The sequence below is a fragment of the Ochlerotatus camptorhynchus genome, unplaced genomic scaffold, assembly GCF_037179485.1.
Source record: "Ochlerotatus camptorhynchus isolate MF236.1 unplaced genomic scaffold, CSIRO-AGI_Acam_v1.1 ptg000328l, whole genome shotgun sequence".
NCBI classification, from domain to species: domain Eukaryota; kingdom Metazoa; phylum Arthropoda; class Insecta; order Diptera; family Culicidae; genus Ochlerotatus; species Ochlerotatus camptorhynchus.
Genome location: NW_027040816.1, coordinates 4,505,489 through 4,520,983, shown reverse-complemented (window position 1 = coordinate 4,520,983; position 15,495 = coordinate 4,505,489). Strand labels below are relative to the sequence as shown.

The window sequence follows — 15,495 nt, the reverse complement described above, 5'->3', positions numbered from 1 at the left end:
CGTAATACGGAAGAGGTGGGCGTTTAACGAACAGTTATTGGACATGAGGCTGAAGATAACACGAATAAAATCACGACTCATATCCAACCCTTTGAACCAGGGTTTGATCGACACCTGATAGAATGTAGCCATCTTCCCAGATCACCATCATTCCACTTTTGTTGCCAGTTGGCGAGGACTTGCTGACGAGAAATCGTGAAAAATTCGTGGTAGGCGATTTGTCGCTCGTAAATATCGCCTTCCATAGCGCCTACCTTGGCCAGCGAGTCCGCTTTCTCATTGCCCGAGATAGAGCAATGAGAAGGGACCCATACCAAGGTGATGATATGCGAGCGGTTTGATAAAGCACTCAATGACGATCGTATTTCCTGGAGGAAATACGCCGAGTGCTTCATCGGCCTCATTAAACGCATAGCCTCCAGGGAGCTTAGGCTATCCGTAAAAATGAAATAATGGTCAGGTGGAAGTGAGGCAATACGCTCTAACGTGTACGATATAGCTGCTAGTTCAGCAACGTATACCGAACACGGCTTTTGAAGCTTGTATGAGGCGCTATGAAGATCGTGGAATACTCCAAAACCAGTGGATGCATTTATCACCGACCCATCTGTGAAAAATCTCTTCTCGGTGGGGACGTGGCGGTATTTGTTCGCAAAAATAGTTGAGACAATCAGGGAACGGTGAGGCTCTGGAAATCTTTGAATCTCCTGCCTCATTTTGAGATCGAATCTCACGGGTTCTTCTTGAAATGATGGGAGACAGCGCGATTGGGGTTGAACGAGGAGGGGCCGATATCCAGAGTCATGTACTCGTAGTACAAGCTCATGAATCGTGTTTGAGGATTCCGATCTAGCAGCTTTTCAAAGTTTTCGATCACCAGCGGGTTCATGACTTCACAGCGGATGAGGAACTGGAACGATAAATCCACAAAACGATTTGTTAAGGAGAGGACGCCCGCAAGAACTTCAAGACTCATGGTATGCGTCGATTGCATACAACCTAGCGCGATTCGAATGCAACGATATTGAATCCTTTGGAGCTTCAATATGTGCGTCCCCGCCGCCGATTGAAAGCAAAAGCTACCTGATTTAAGGTTACCATTACAGGGTTAATGATTCATGTGAGCATTTCCTGGCCAAACAGCATAAACCATTGAATTTCTAACTCGACCTTCTCCGATTTGCATGCACATTTTCATAATTGTTTCTGTTGGTAGTTGTCAATAGATCACGTTTGAGCTGACATTCGGCCATTTTGAATCTCAGAAAAATCTTCAAAATGGCGTATTCGATATTTTCAACTCGAGCAGTAGTTGTAGCAAAAAATGACTCCTATTTTTCTGAAACTGGATGCCTTGATTTGTTTTCCGTCGATCATGTATTCCGTACTGAGTACCAATGATACCGACGCCAGGAAGGTACCTATTGACACATCAACTCATGGACCGGGGACCAACGGCGTGATCAGAGATGTTATGCCTCAAAAAATCCCGGCGGCGCTGACTAGGATTGAACCCAAGCCCTTTGGGGTGAGAGGCAATCACGCTTACCACTACACCACTGGCGCCGTTAATTTCAAAGATGGTGCTGGACATCGACTATCTCTAGATGTCATCCCAATTATGAAAATACCCATATTGGAGGGTATTTGACAGTATTTCCCACTTTTTCTGAAACCGGAAGCTGCCATCTTGTATTTTGAATTAGCGTCAGATATCGATTTTCGGTGTTAAGACCACATTAAAGGGTATTTGATAGTATTTTCCATTTTTTTTTTCTGAAACTGGAATCCACCATCTGGCATGTCAAAATGGCGTTTGACATCGTTTTATGGTCTTAAGACGTTGTTCCGAAAATACCCATATTAAAGAGTATTTGACAGTATTTTCTACTTTTCTGAAATCGGAAGCCAGCATCTTGGATTTCAAGATGGCAACGGGCATCGATTTTCGGTTTCTAAACGTCACCTTGAACGAAAAAAAAAAAATACAAATGTTGAAGGGTATTTCACACTATTTCCCAATTTTTTTTCTGAAACTGAAAGCCGCCATCTTGGATTTCAAGATGGCGTCGTACAACAATATCCGATCTCTAAACGTCACCCTGATTCCAAAAATACCCTTCAATATTTGACCGTTTTCTCACTTTTTCTGAAACCGGAAGCCGCAATATTGGATTTCAAAATGGCGTCGGACATCGATTTCTGGTCTTTAGATGTCATCGCAATTCCGAAAATACCCATATTGAAGGTTATTTGACAGTATTGCCCACTTTTTTTTGAAACCGGAAGCCACCATCTTGGATTTCATAATTGCGTCGGATATCGATTTTTGGTTTAACGCGAGGTTTTACGTCAAGCTGATTCAGAAAATACTCATATTGAAGGATATTTAACAGTAACTCCAACTTTTCTGAAACCGAAAGCCGCCATCTTGAATTTTAAGATGGCGTCGGACATCGATTGACGGTTTCTATAAGTCATCCCGAATTATTGTATGTATGGCAACCCGGTATTTGACACTTCATATGTTTTGTTTTAGCATGTCAAACCATACGAGCTGTCGAAGACAATGGTCACGTCAACTCCAGATCTACAGAAATCACATTCGGCCGTTGGAACGCTTCCGATTCCGTGTGGCCCGCGCAGGTCGATCTATTCGGATGGGATGTACCGCGTGGAAGCGATTCTCTACGATGGCAACGTATACCATTTCGAATCAGACGCTTCCCTGCGGGTGGAAGGTCTACTGCATCTGAGTAAGCCGGGATCCGGATTCATCGTACAACAACCTGGAGGATGATGATAGGCATGAGAATCTGACGTTGACGTGGTGATTAGTACGTTGGACAATTCGGTGGGGCAGGCCACCAAGAATACATCGTATGTCGCAGTGCGATGAAGATTTGGTTCCACTGAGAGTACAGCAAATATTTCACGCTGGTGGAGCACATCGGGAAGTGCGCGTACGGGTATGTCAAGCTGAGCTACCGGAACTCGGATAGGTTGCTGGTGATATTGAAGTTCATACTGAAGGAGAAGCTCATGCCGCAGTTTATGATTAAGACCGAGGAGAAGCGGGAAATTCCGATGGAAGTGTACCTGTTGACGCAAGTGAAGCATCCGTACATTGTTAACACGAACACGAATGAGTTCTTCCAGGTTGTGATGGAAATCCACGGCTCCGGGATGGATATGTTCGAGTTTATCGATCGAAGACACGTGATGACGGAGAAGCTGTGTTGGATCTTGCTGTTGCGGATGCGGATTGCTATAGGCGAGAACGTTATAATCAATCACAATTTCCATATCAAGCCGATTGACTTCGGATCGGCGACGTTCGTACAGCAAGGGCAACTTTTCCGAACTGATCATTTCGCACGAAATCAGCGAAGAATTCCAAAACTCAGATCATAATCCAGGAGCTACTGGAGACGGAATGGATGACGCAGGAAATCAATTCATCTCAGTTCAATTTTTACAAAATCGTCCCCTGCGAACCGTACGAATTCAATCCGTAGAAGTGCTACGTAGATGCGAATATCTGCTCCAGCCAGACTGGACTGTCCACGTCACCGCAAGCCTTTCGTTGGTGGATGATGTCGATGGTGAAGCTGACGATGAGCTTGTCCACATGGATGATTCGTGCATGCATCCCGACAAGATGGTGGACGATGAATTTGTCCTCTGTCGCACGATGATGAGTTGGTCTAGATGACGATATCTCCGGCAGAGAGATGAATATTATTTCCACCGGTCTCACCAGTCTGTCTCTGAGGGAACCGGATGGGACGTGCATCAGTTTGGTCGTTGGCGATCGGATTGGCCAACTACTAGAAGACAATTGTTATACAGAAGATAGTGAGATACTGCTGGTGGTGTTGGATGGTGATTTTGACCATAAGGATGAGGATGGCGGTGGTGGTACTGCTGCTGACGACCGGGGATGGATCGACCGGAAGGGACACTTCAGCACGATCCGTCCAGTAGCAGCAGATGCGTTGGAGACGCCGCCAGTTCATATAATTCGCCGAGCAAAAGTAACCGTCAGAGGCGGCAGCAGCAACAACATATCCCGTTGCTCCGGTGCGGACCATGGCAGTAAGGGTGAGTTAGAGGCTCCGGCGAAATAATCTGCTGCAGATACCCAAAATTATTTGTGTCAACAATCAAATTTTGACACATCCGCACTGTGATGCCAGTTACTTTAAATGGGTGCCAAACAGTGCCAAGAGTGTGCACTACTGTGTTTTTGGCACACTGTGCTGAGTGACCAACCCCTTGGGTTTGTTGACGAAAGAAACGAGACAGAATCCATACATTCGGACAAGAACGAAAAGGTTTGCTTTGGGGTATAAAGTTGAGTTTAGCTCAGAGCCTCTCTAGACAACCGGAGAAGCCAAAGTAGATATTGTGCAAGCAATAAAAAGGCTATTGTGCTAGCCCGAATCAGTGGTTTATAAGTACATGTGTAACCAACCGAGATCGTTAACGGGTGCTGGGGTGGTGCAAATAGAATGATTTATTAACTTTAGGTGTAGGATTTTAATGTATGTAGATTTTTAAACTAGACGTAAGTTTACCTTTAAGCAAACTCATAACTAAGAAATTGACCTTATCTAACTAATTATCAGCAGAATTTTTGATGGCATGAATCTCAGAAACTATAAAGATTACGTGCAGAAAATTGTAATCACATGTTAAGGTTGAACACGAAAAAATCCGGACACATTGAAAACGCTGCCATTAAGGCATTTTTTGAGTAAATTTTTGAAAATTTCACTTAATCAAGCTAAGAGTGTATAGAATCACAGTAGGCATTGGTTGTCAGGATTTATTTATTTATTTATTTATTTGTCTGCATCAACAGGCTGTGTAAAGCCCCAATGATGATTTAAGTAACTTATATAGGTAAATCAAAAAATAAAAACTAAGAATAAAATACATAAATAAAACACACAATCATTCACGGTTAACTGTGCCAGAAAAGAACGATGAGAAGTATCTTCGTAGCAGCTGTCGAGGCATATGGAAATCGAAGATGCCCGAGACTCGATTGAACACTCGTTGCAGCCCACCTATTGCACCGTTCATGCCATAGTTTGTGCGCTGAAGTGGCAATCTCAGCATAACGTTGTTACGTAGCGCACGGGGTTGGACGTTAATGTTGACTTGCCCCAAGATTGCACTGCAATCAATTCTACCTTGTAAAGTGTCCGCAATGAACAGGGCCCTAGAGGTGTCTCTTCTAGTTCGGAGAGGCTCCAGATCAAGCAGCTGGCAACGACTTTCATAGCTGGGCAGATGAAATCGGTCTCTCCAAGGCAGCTTCCGCAGAGCGAATCGAAGAAAACGGCGTTGAACGGACTCAACTCTCTCAGCACCATTGTTGTAGTTTGGACTCCAGACCGTAGAACAATATTCCAGAATGGATCGCACCAAGGAACAGTACAGTGACTTCAAACAGTAGATATCGGAGAAATTCTTTGCTATCCTGAAGATAAATCCCAATGTCCTAGACGCCTTGTTGACAACGTACGAGATGTGCTGCTTGTACGTAAGTTGAGAATCTAGAATAACACCCAGATCTTTCACATGGTTCACACGGTCGATTACAGTGCCGATAAGTTTGTATTCAAATGTGATTGGTTCTTTCTTCCGAGTAAAAGTGATCACTGAACACTTAGTGGGGTTAACCACCATTCGGTTCAAATTACACCAGCTGACACCAGGTGACTTCCTTGAGGTATTCCTGACGTAGCTAGATAGATATTGGACCGGTTGTCACCAATGGCAACCATCAGGTGCCGATCAGTGAGATATGAACGAAACCATCGCAAGAGGTTGCCGCTGACCCCAAGTCTATGCAACTTGGCAATCGCGATGGCATGGTTTAGCTTATCGAAGGCAGCTGACAAGTCGGTGTATATGACGTCTGTTTGAGTCCTCTCTGCCATGTTTTCCGTAAGATACGATGTCAAACACAGCAGATTTGTGGAAGTAGAACGACCGGAAGTGAAGCCGTGTTGATCACCACTTAGATACTGCTTGCAATGAGAGAGTAGAGGCTCCATGATGACTAACTCGAATAACTTCGAAACTGCGCTCAACGACGTAATTCCACGATAATTGTCCACATCCCGTTTGCTGCCCTTTTTGTGGATAGGAAACATATGTGCGAATTTCCAACAAGATGGAAATGTACCACTCGAGATGGACAATCGAAATAGGTGAAGCATGGGCATCAGCAAGCTGGCGATATGCTTTTTCAGGAATACGGATGGAACGCCATCGGGTCCTGGATTGAAGGACGACTTGAGTTGTGATGCGGCAGTGGAAATCATCTCGACGTTGACATCCATCGCACCCAGTGTTTGACCGTACAGTGGAACATTACTAGCTGCTAGGGTAACGTGTTCGTCAGTTAATCTCTCATTCGTGAAAAACACTGGCGAAATGCTCAGAAAACAAGCGACAGATCTGCTGAGGAGTGGAAGCAACTGCTCCATTCAACACCATTGAAGAAGGTAGGCCGGATTCCTTGCCGTGGATTGCGCTGAGGATAAGCCCATTTGTTGAAATCATCGCCTAACCGGAGCAAGCACGTCGCGATTCGATCCTGCACGCTCGAAAAGAAAATCACAGTTTATCCGCTCCTGGCAGTTTTCGATCAAATTCCTAGGCAGGAATTTTATTCCTCGGTTGACCGGAAGACTGTCCCGAAGAAGTCGAAATTACCAAACAAAATCCTTGTCTGGCAAGCAATCTGCAGTTGTGGACTCATAAGCGAAACTTTCGGTACTTCTGGGACCATTAATTTACCAGGAGGAGTTCCTACGGAAGAGACTTCTGCCTTTTCTGGAGCAATATGAGGTGGATTGCCTATTCTGGCTGCACTTGACAAGCTGCCACTACTCAAATTCCACCAAACAGTGCACAGTGGCCCAGAGTGCAGATTTAGGTGGAAGGATATGTTTTGAGCATGAAATTGAAACTTTAGACTAAAAGTCTCTTCTACAAAGTTGTTCCTTATAGTTAGGCCCTCATTTTTATGACAATGAATTCTAGGGTGGTTCTCATTATCATTGAAATCGAAAATCTAACTTTTTTGTTTGTAGAAATTAAGCTATACATGTTTCGGCAAAGTTATAGCTGAGCTATTTTCTTGAATTGTGTTGGGGTGTCTCTAAAAAACAGTTGTTTTGATCTAGTTTCTTTATTTCAAATTTCTCAGCAAAAATGTCTTCAAAAAACTTTTAGATCTTTAGAAGGCACAAATTTGTGCTGTCCAGAGCTTGTCAATATCTTTCGCCGATCAAGAGTTATTGACGTTTTTCTACTTCTGGGGCAAAAAAAAGTTTTTACGGCATTTGAAAAGACGTATGCTATTCTCAAAAATATGAAAAAAATAGAGGTATGTTATTTTTTAAACTTGTATAAAATCAATTTGAATTTATTCATATTTTTACTATAATTATTAGAAGAGATACAGACAACAAATCTTATTAAAAAACGTTTGTCTTAATGAGCTTTAAAAGCCTCCAGAAGATGACTTTCAATAGAAAATTGACTATTGGCTATTTTTTCCAGGAACATTCTAAGTAAACTCCGTAAAATTACTCCAAAACGAGAACGTTAAGAGAAAGAAAAAAGTTATCTTCAACAAAGTTGCTTGAAATTAACTCAGCTACAGCCTTTTCAAACAACACATGGCTTTATTTTGTAAAACAAAAAAGTTAGTTTTTAAAAATCATCTAATTTGAGGACCACCCTGACGTTTGCAAACACCAAAAAAAAGGGAATTTTAAGGGCACAAAAACTTCTCCAAAGTCACTAAATGTCCAAAAATTGAAACAAATGTACTAGCACATTTCTCGCGTCACACGAGAAAAGGGCCTATCCTTGTTGATCGATTCTCTTCATCGACTTTCTCTTTGGTTTACCACAAATTGCTCGCTAAGCTCCAAGCACAGTTCGACAGAAGATGATGTTAGCTTGCGTCTCAAACAACACACTGAAAGCGAAATTCATTTTCAGTCGGGTTATTCGCGAAAGAGAAAATCGATGAAGAGATTTGATCAACAATGATAGGCCCTTTCTCGTGTTGCGCGAGATTTTATTTAAATTTGTCAGTAGAGTAGTCCTATGAAAACTATATTTTGCCGATATTTTTTTTATTTCAAATTGCTCATGAAAGTCAACTTTCAGAGACTTATAAAGCTCTTTAAGACGCACATTTTATAGCGAAAAGTGTTGCCTGTATCTCTTCTTATAAAAAAAGATATACCTTATTATAGTAAAAATATGAATAAATTCAAATTGATTTTATACGAGTTTAAAAAATAACATAACTCTAATTTTTTTCATATTATTGAGAATAACGTATGTCCTTTCAAATGCCGTATTTTTTTTTGTTAGCTCCAACCAGAGATATTAACATTTGAAAAGGGCATATTTTTAGTAGAAAAACGTCAGTAACTCTTGATCGACGAAAGATATCGACAAGCTCTGTGCAGCAACAATTTACACCTTCTAAAGATCTAAAAGTTATTTGAAGACAGCTGAGAAATTTGAAACAAGAAAACTAGAGCAAAACAACTGTTTATTTGTTACAAAGTTGCTTGAAATTAGCTCAGCTATAACTTTGCCGAAGAATGTATACCTTAATTCCTTCAAACAAAAAAGTTAGATTTTTTTAATTTAATGATTATACGAACCACCCTAGAATTCATTGTCATAAAAATGAAGGCCTAACTATAAGGAACAACTTTGTAGGCGAGACTTTAAGTCTAAAATTTCAATTTCATGCTCAAAACATATCCGTCCACCTAAATCTGCATTCTGGACCACTGTGCAGTGGTACAGCGAATATGGCGTCACAGTGGTTCCCAAGTATCCGGAACTAAGACCAATTGAGGAATACTGGCCAAATGTGAACCACATACTGAAGAAAAAGGGTGGAACTGCAATCGACCTGAAGGATTTGGAAATTTGGCAGCCAAACAAGTGGGAACAGGGCTCGTGCAAAAGATAATGGGACGTGTACCAAGAATATTTTCGAGCAATGGCCTATGGTTAGAAGGAAGACTGGTCTTACAATAAGAATAATACCTTCTAATGTATGGTTGTTACATTGAATTATGAAAAATAAAATGCTTTTTTAGACCCCAACAAGATTTTCGTGTCTGGATTTTTTCGTGTTCAACCTCTATGCTGCCGTTCTACGCATAACTATACCATGTTCTATGCAATCCTTATGCACCGTGGGACTCTTATGCATATAACGGCAGTATGTTCCAGTGAAGTAAATGAGTGATTATTATTTCATTCGCGAAATCATTATAGTTTCTGAGATTCGTGCGATCAAAAATTTTAAGTAGCAAGTAAAAATAACCATAATAGCGGCCATTTGTGGATGGTATTAACTTTCACCCTAAAACATCATTTTGCAGATTTTCCCTAACATAACATCCTAGAATGGCAAGTCGAACTACATGATTCAAACCACAAACCTCGTTTAGGCTAAAAACAATACAATAGTCCGTATGAATAAAACGAGTTTACTCTTCTTTCCCGTGCGTTTCTTACGGAGCGAGTAAAGTAAACTTTTTCCTTCACATGACCCAATATTGACGTTGCATGGTTTCAAGTTTAACGTTCATGTAACAAGGCCAAACACTGACTTGAACCTGACTTGAACCATTTGATCTCTCCTGCCCCCTAACAATCAGAACAAAACGAAAGTCTTCTGCCTCCTCCTTTGCCTCAGCAGTGCATGGGATATCGTAACCGAAAATTCATTCGTGTTCGAGATTGAATCTCGAAAGAAGAACCATCGACGATGGTTCGTTAATTGAATTTATCGGTGAACATGGCGCTTTTGCTAGCTACTGCTTCCATTACCAACACACCTTTCCACATCCACCAGGCCACCACGTCGTCCTCCTGTTCGCATCAAAACAACGGTCCATTGTGAGAAGGGGACACGCAGTCAAGAGGGGCTGTTCATAAACTACAGACCACCGCGTAGACAATCGCCAATTTGCATGGACCGTAGAAAATCCCCCCTAAAGTATCTACGTAGTTTATGACCGGCCCCCAAGCGATTGTTTATTTACTTTTAAGCTATTATTTTGCCGTGTTTGATGTCGAAAGTAATTTCATTCGATATTGATTCCATTAGAGAGAACAAGAGGCAGCAGCTGCCTTCCTCTTCCTGCCAACCGATGTTCCTGGCTGGGATGAGTGCCGGGCCGGCTCTGTCTGTGTATTTGTGTTGCACGTGTCGGAAAGCCATATGTCACGGTCGACTAATACAATTGTCCCGTACTTTCGGCGCGGGGAATAAGCTATTAAGCTGTGATGTGTGAGAATGTTTGCATCAATTTGATGGAGAGTTGTACAATAAATTTCATTAGTGTAATCGATTGGAAGGTGATGCTAATCTTTTGATGAAACTTTGTTGAATCAAATTAGGCTGAAAGTTTAGCTGGTTATAACTTCCTAGGGTGTTTACGCTTCATATGCGATAGTTTTTCCGGCTCTCAACTATAGATGCACTTCCGCAGTTATTAATTGAGAGCTTTCTATGCCAACACATGCATGAATTTTTATATAGTGTGGCAAGCACAATGATAGTCTATGTCCAGGGAAGTGGGCATCGAACCCAGCCGGCACCGGTATGGTATTGCTTTATAGCTGCGCCTGAACCAAGGGAGGCCCCGGCATATAACGACATTAAATTCACACCCACCAAAATCACTCGAACACTCTACTTTGAAGTAGTCAAGGTTTCCAGTTGAAGTAAAACAGTAAAGGGCTGTTCATAAACCATGTAGACACTTTAGGGAAGAGGGAAGGGTTATGGGTCGCATGTCGGTCCCATAGTTGTTTTTGTCAAAACTGAGTTTTTCAATGCAAATGGTAGATAGTCACCCCCATAATCGCAATACTGGATGAACTCAACAACTTTGTTCTGAAAAAGTTTGAGAAGACAGTCAAATTAGTTGTCCCATCACATAAGAAGCAATGGTACGAAGCTAACTTAAAACGCGATTTTCTCGGTTTGCTGATTTTCGCTATGGGACGGACATGCGAATAGCGGCAGTACAGTCCATACACAATTCCAAAAAGTTGGTATGAACGATTATCTACCCTGGCCCTGGGTCTAAACCTTCCCGTAACGGTCTACGTAGTTTATGAATAGCCCTTGAAGACTTTATACAGTTTATAAATAAACGTTGGTCGGTATGAAACGCCCGAGGATGGCTCTATGGCTTTCCGTTCATCCAACCCACCGAATCAGACGGGGATTAAATCTCGTACACTTTCCCTTTTGCCATACTTCCCAGCCTAGATGAAAGGCACTAGCTATGTTGAAAAATGTTACCTTTTGGGGTGGTGCTTACATAAATTATAAGTTGTTTGAAATTGATTTTTGAAACAAACCTTATTCAGCTTGCAAAATTTCAGTGAAAAATCAACAAATGGAACACAGCCTTAAGTAGGTAAACAATTCACAACTTTAACATGGTAGAAAAAAAATGGCAACTACACCCTAGAGAAATGATTTTTAAGCAGCAACTGCCACTAGGTCGTGCCCTCGAAATAAGCTTCGGAAAGCTTTTATGCACCTTTATTTTGGTTTTCCATTTTTCAGTTATTCTTTCACCTGCTGCACCTTGACACACATACACCCGGGCTCAGCTTGGGAAATCTTGCATCATCACCGGTGCACCAATGAAGGATGAAAAGGGCACTACTTCAATAAACTCATCGTTGGCTTTTTCATCCTTTGCTTTACTGTTCTTGCTTGCTGTGCAGGATAAAAGCAGTAATGACGTGTCATTGTGAGTTCATGACGTTCGTTGCTTACTGATTTTCTCGAAAATAGTTAAATAAAGTTCAGTTCAACTAGTTTCATTTTTTAACATATTGGATGTGCAATTTCAAAAAACCAAAATCGACCGCGTTACGAAAAGTGGTCAGGTTTTGACCATTTATAACTCTGTCAATAGCGGATGGATTTTAACTCTAAACAACCCAATCGATTGGAATTTTTTCTACGAATCTGAACAGTTTTATCAATTTTCATGTAGATCACTATTGAAAATTACACAAATGTCCAACTGTTGCAATGGTGATCAAAATTATCATCGGTTGCCTGCAAAAAGTGCTTTCCCTAACACAGATTTCGAAATCGTATTCCATCCGGTCTCGCCGAACGGTGCTTATTCAATCACCGTGTGTGGTGCTCAGGAGTTGAAACTGTTGACGTTTTTTACTACACTCGCTTCGTTGTCGTGCGCGACAGTCTGTTTGTATTCGAACACTCATGCTCTACCGTCGTCTCTCTCACACAACACGAGCGGTAGAATAACATTCGAGCTAAAAGAAAATTTACAAAATAGCTATCATATGACATGTGTGATTTCGTTGTAATTCCTCAATTTGGTGTAAATCAAACCATTTCTGATCAGAAATATTATTACTAGGACATCATTGCTTGCTATTTTCAGAATTCACACAAGCACACCATCAGCAGCTCTTATTATAAGAAAAACTAAAATACATACATTCGTGACGGTCTTCGGCGACAGTGTCGTATGACAGAGCCTGTCATACGACATTTTAGTTTGGTACTGTACTATGATAGCTTGTTTTGCGAGTGTCGGAGGCAAAGGCAGTCAATTATCACAGAAAATGTGTCGACTACCGTGACCGCTTACAAGACTGGTTGTGCTGTCCGGTCGGTCGTCATCATCAGCAGCAGCAGCAGTAGTGCTCTCGACGCGTGGCGTTGAACATTGTTCTCCAGTACACAACACAAGGCTGCCTGCAAGCAGCGAGCTGCAGCCCACATGAGCGTCCATTCACCGAAGAAGGAGGAAGAAGCCGCACCGCTACTGATCGGATTCAGTTGCTCCTCGTGAACCGCTGTGAGCCATCGATGCCAAGCGCGTCACCCTCGTTCCAAACAACATACAGTTCATCAGCCTCATCCATGTTAAACTCTTTAAAAGCTCAACATTCCTCAACCTTCACGACAAAACGTTCCTTTTCAGGACCACCATAAATTATTGGTGTTCAAGAGTCAATTTTCATTGAACGTTTGCTCGTCTTGCTGCCAGCCACATCACCCCCCCCCCCAAAGCTCTTTGATAATGTACCCAGCAATCAATCGTAATGCGTAACAAATTCTCGCAATGAACCAGAAACACTTCGAAGTAAGGTAAGGTTTTCTCCAAGACGCTAGAAAAAATAAAAAATAAATCTCTTATTTATATGATTGATCGCGAATATCTTGCGATTGGAAAATTTTAGCTAGAAATTCCTCCAATCAATTTTCGATTTTTCTTCTATTGAGTAAACTAAAAATTCCGTGCGTTTTGTGCACGAAAATGCGTAATTTGTCATCCGAGGCGTTTCCGTGATGGAAAAAAGGGGTTTTCCTAACACAGTCGCCGAATAGTGATACCGAGCCCGTAATTCTACGGTCGTGTCTTGGATACAACTTCTTACTTTTCTACTTTCATCCGTAGGTCGAAGAAAATATAACCTTAGAGGTAACTCTAAGACTAGAAGGTCCCGAAAAAACGTGCTCAACTTTTTGGCTCAGCTCTGGTACTCTCTTCGGTCCCAAGCTAATCGATTCACCCCTCGAAACATAGGAAAAACCAATAACCCCTCATTTTAGCTGTCAAACTTTCATAGCGAATCAAAACAAATATTGCGTAGTACTAGAATTTCGCCTAGAATGGGGTACGTTAATCGCTTGCTTGGGACCAATAGGCTAGTCAAGTAGTGAGCCAATTTAAAATCGTTTGTTTCGTATTGATTGTTGATATAACGGCGTTTCAATGCGTTAGGACGGAATTGAAACTCCAAAGACGAATTTTGAATCAACAAGCAATGTTAGATTTTTTACAATATTCTGACAATTTAATTACTCTTTATCAAATCTACGGACAAAGTTAGAAGTCATCCTTGATAAAGCCCTTTAGTAAAAGCAAGAGAGGGTCTAAAGGGTGAGTGGCAATTCCTGTCAGTAAAGTATATAAACATAAAAATGAGAATCTTGTATGAATTTTAATTTTAAGTGTATTTCCGGTTTGGTACATCTATAACTTTGTCTTCTTAGTCCAGTTCTAATATTTCTCCTTTTGCTCAAGGGGTGCTAACTCTACACGCATATTTTACGCCAACTTTTTTTTCTCAATGTGCTGCAGCTGTGCCGGCAATGTCGATTGTGCCAGTAATTGAACTGACACTGTTTGATGGTGGCATGTTTGGCAACCCGGTTAATTTGACAGCTCAATTCAAGGATCTTTTGTTGTTGTTTTGAAGCAAATAACACAACAAGCAGTGAAATTCGAAGAATCCGAACCAAGACGACGATAATTTTGGCGAGATTGACCGTGAGTGGTCAAGTTGATACCGGACAAACTGGTTCGACCGGGGGATCCACTCGAGAATGCCATCGAGTGCTTCCAACCGCTTGACGAAGACAACATTGAAACGGATATGATTGGGACAAACTGCTGCTGATGTTACCTGCCATCGCTGGAATGGACTCACGCTATCGATGCCATAGGGAGAATCTAAATTGCCTTTGGAGATGAACGATGGCTATCTGGCAGCCAAGTGGGACAACGCGGAGCAGCAACGGATGAACAGGTAGACACATTCATAACGGGGTTATGTTCACGGATGTTGCTACTTTCACCACCATTCAGTCGTCGTCACCGGCGTCTTTAGCGACCGTCACTATCAAATCGAAATACAACACAGATTATAGGTAGTGGAGAGCCCGGTTCTGTCCAGTTCTCTTCCTTGGGCTTCGTGGGCGTACGGTTAGCGGCAACACCCGTCATTCACGTGTATTGTGAGTGCCACGAAGTGAGGGTTCGAATCCCGCTCCGGCCGGTGGAACTTTTCGCAACCAGAAATATTCCCCACTGGTCTACTGGGTGTTATCCATTGTCTTGTGTTCAATATGTGCAACCTCTGGTTGAAGACGATGTAAAATGACTTTTATTTCGTCATATTCCACACGAAGCTTTGGAGGGAAGCAGCATACAATAGTGACATTTTTTTTTAAAATATTTACGCCCCCTGCCCCTTCACGGATTAATATTGTAGCGGGATGAAATTTCCAAGACCACCAATGCAGATGCTGATGAACGTTGAAATACCCGGTGCAGCAGCAACAGCAGCCGCCGTGGGAAAAAATTACCACACGGGCGAACAATAACAGCTCGGTTCACGATGATCAGCTCCGGTTGTCCTGGAAACAAATATGTTGGTTTCACTATTGATTGTGTGAACGCAGCGTGAAATGATGTACTGCTTCGGATGTGTCCTGTTGTTGACCAACATGGCCGGAAATTCGCGATTGCAGTTGCGAATCCAAAAATTGAATTGTATCAATAACAATTATTTAACATCTGGCGCAGAGATAGTACACCAGTGTTGCCAGTAACTTTAAAGATCATGACG

General features: G+C 41.9%; 1 protein-coding gene and 1 pseudogene across 1 annotated transcript in view; both read left to right on the top strand.

The window, feature by feature from the left end:
• LOC135708143 (uncharacterized) overlaps nucleotides 1–15,495 on the top strand; it is a 508,021-nt gene that overhangs the window by 4,726 nt on the left and 487,800 nt on the right. The gene's annotated exons all lie outside the window — the stretch shown is intronic.
• LOC135708224 (uncharacterized) overlaps nucleotides 1–15,495 on the top strand; it is a 58,983-nt pseudogene that overhangs the window by 5,115 nt on the left and 38,373 nt on the right.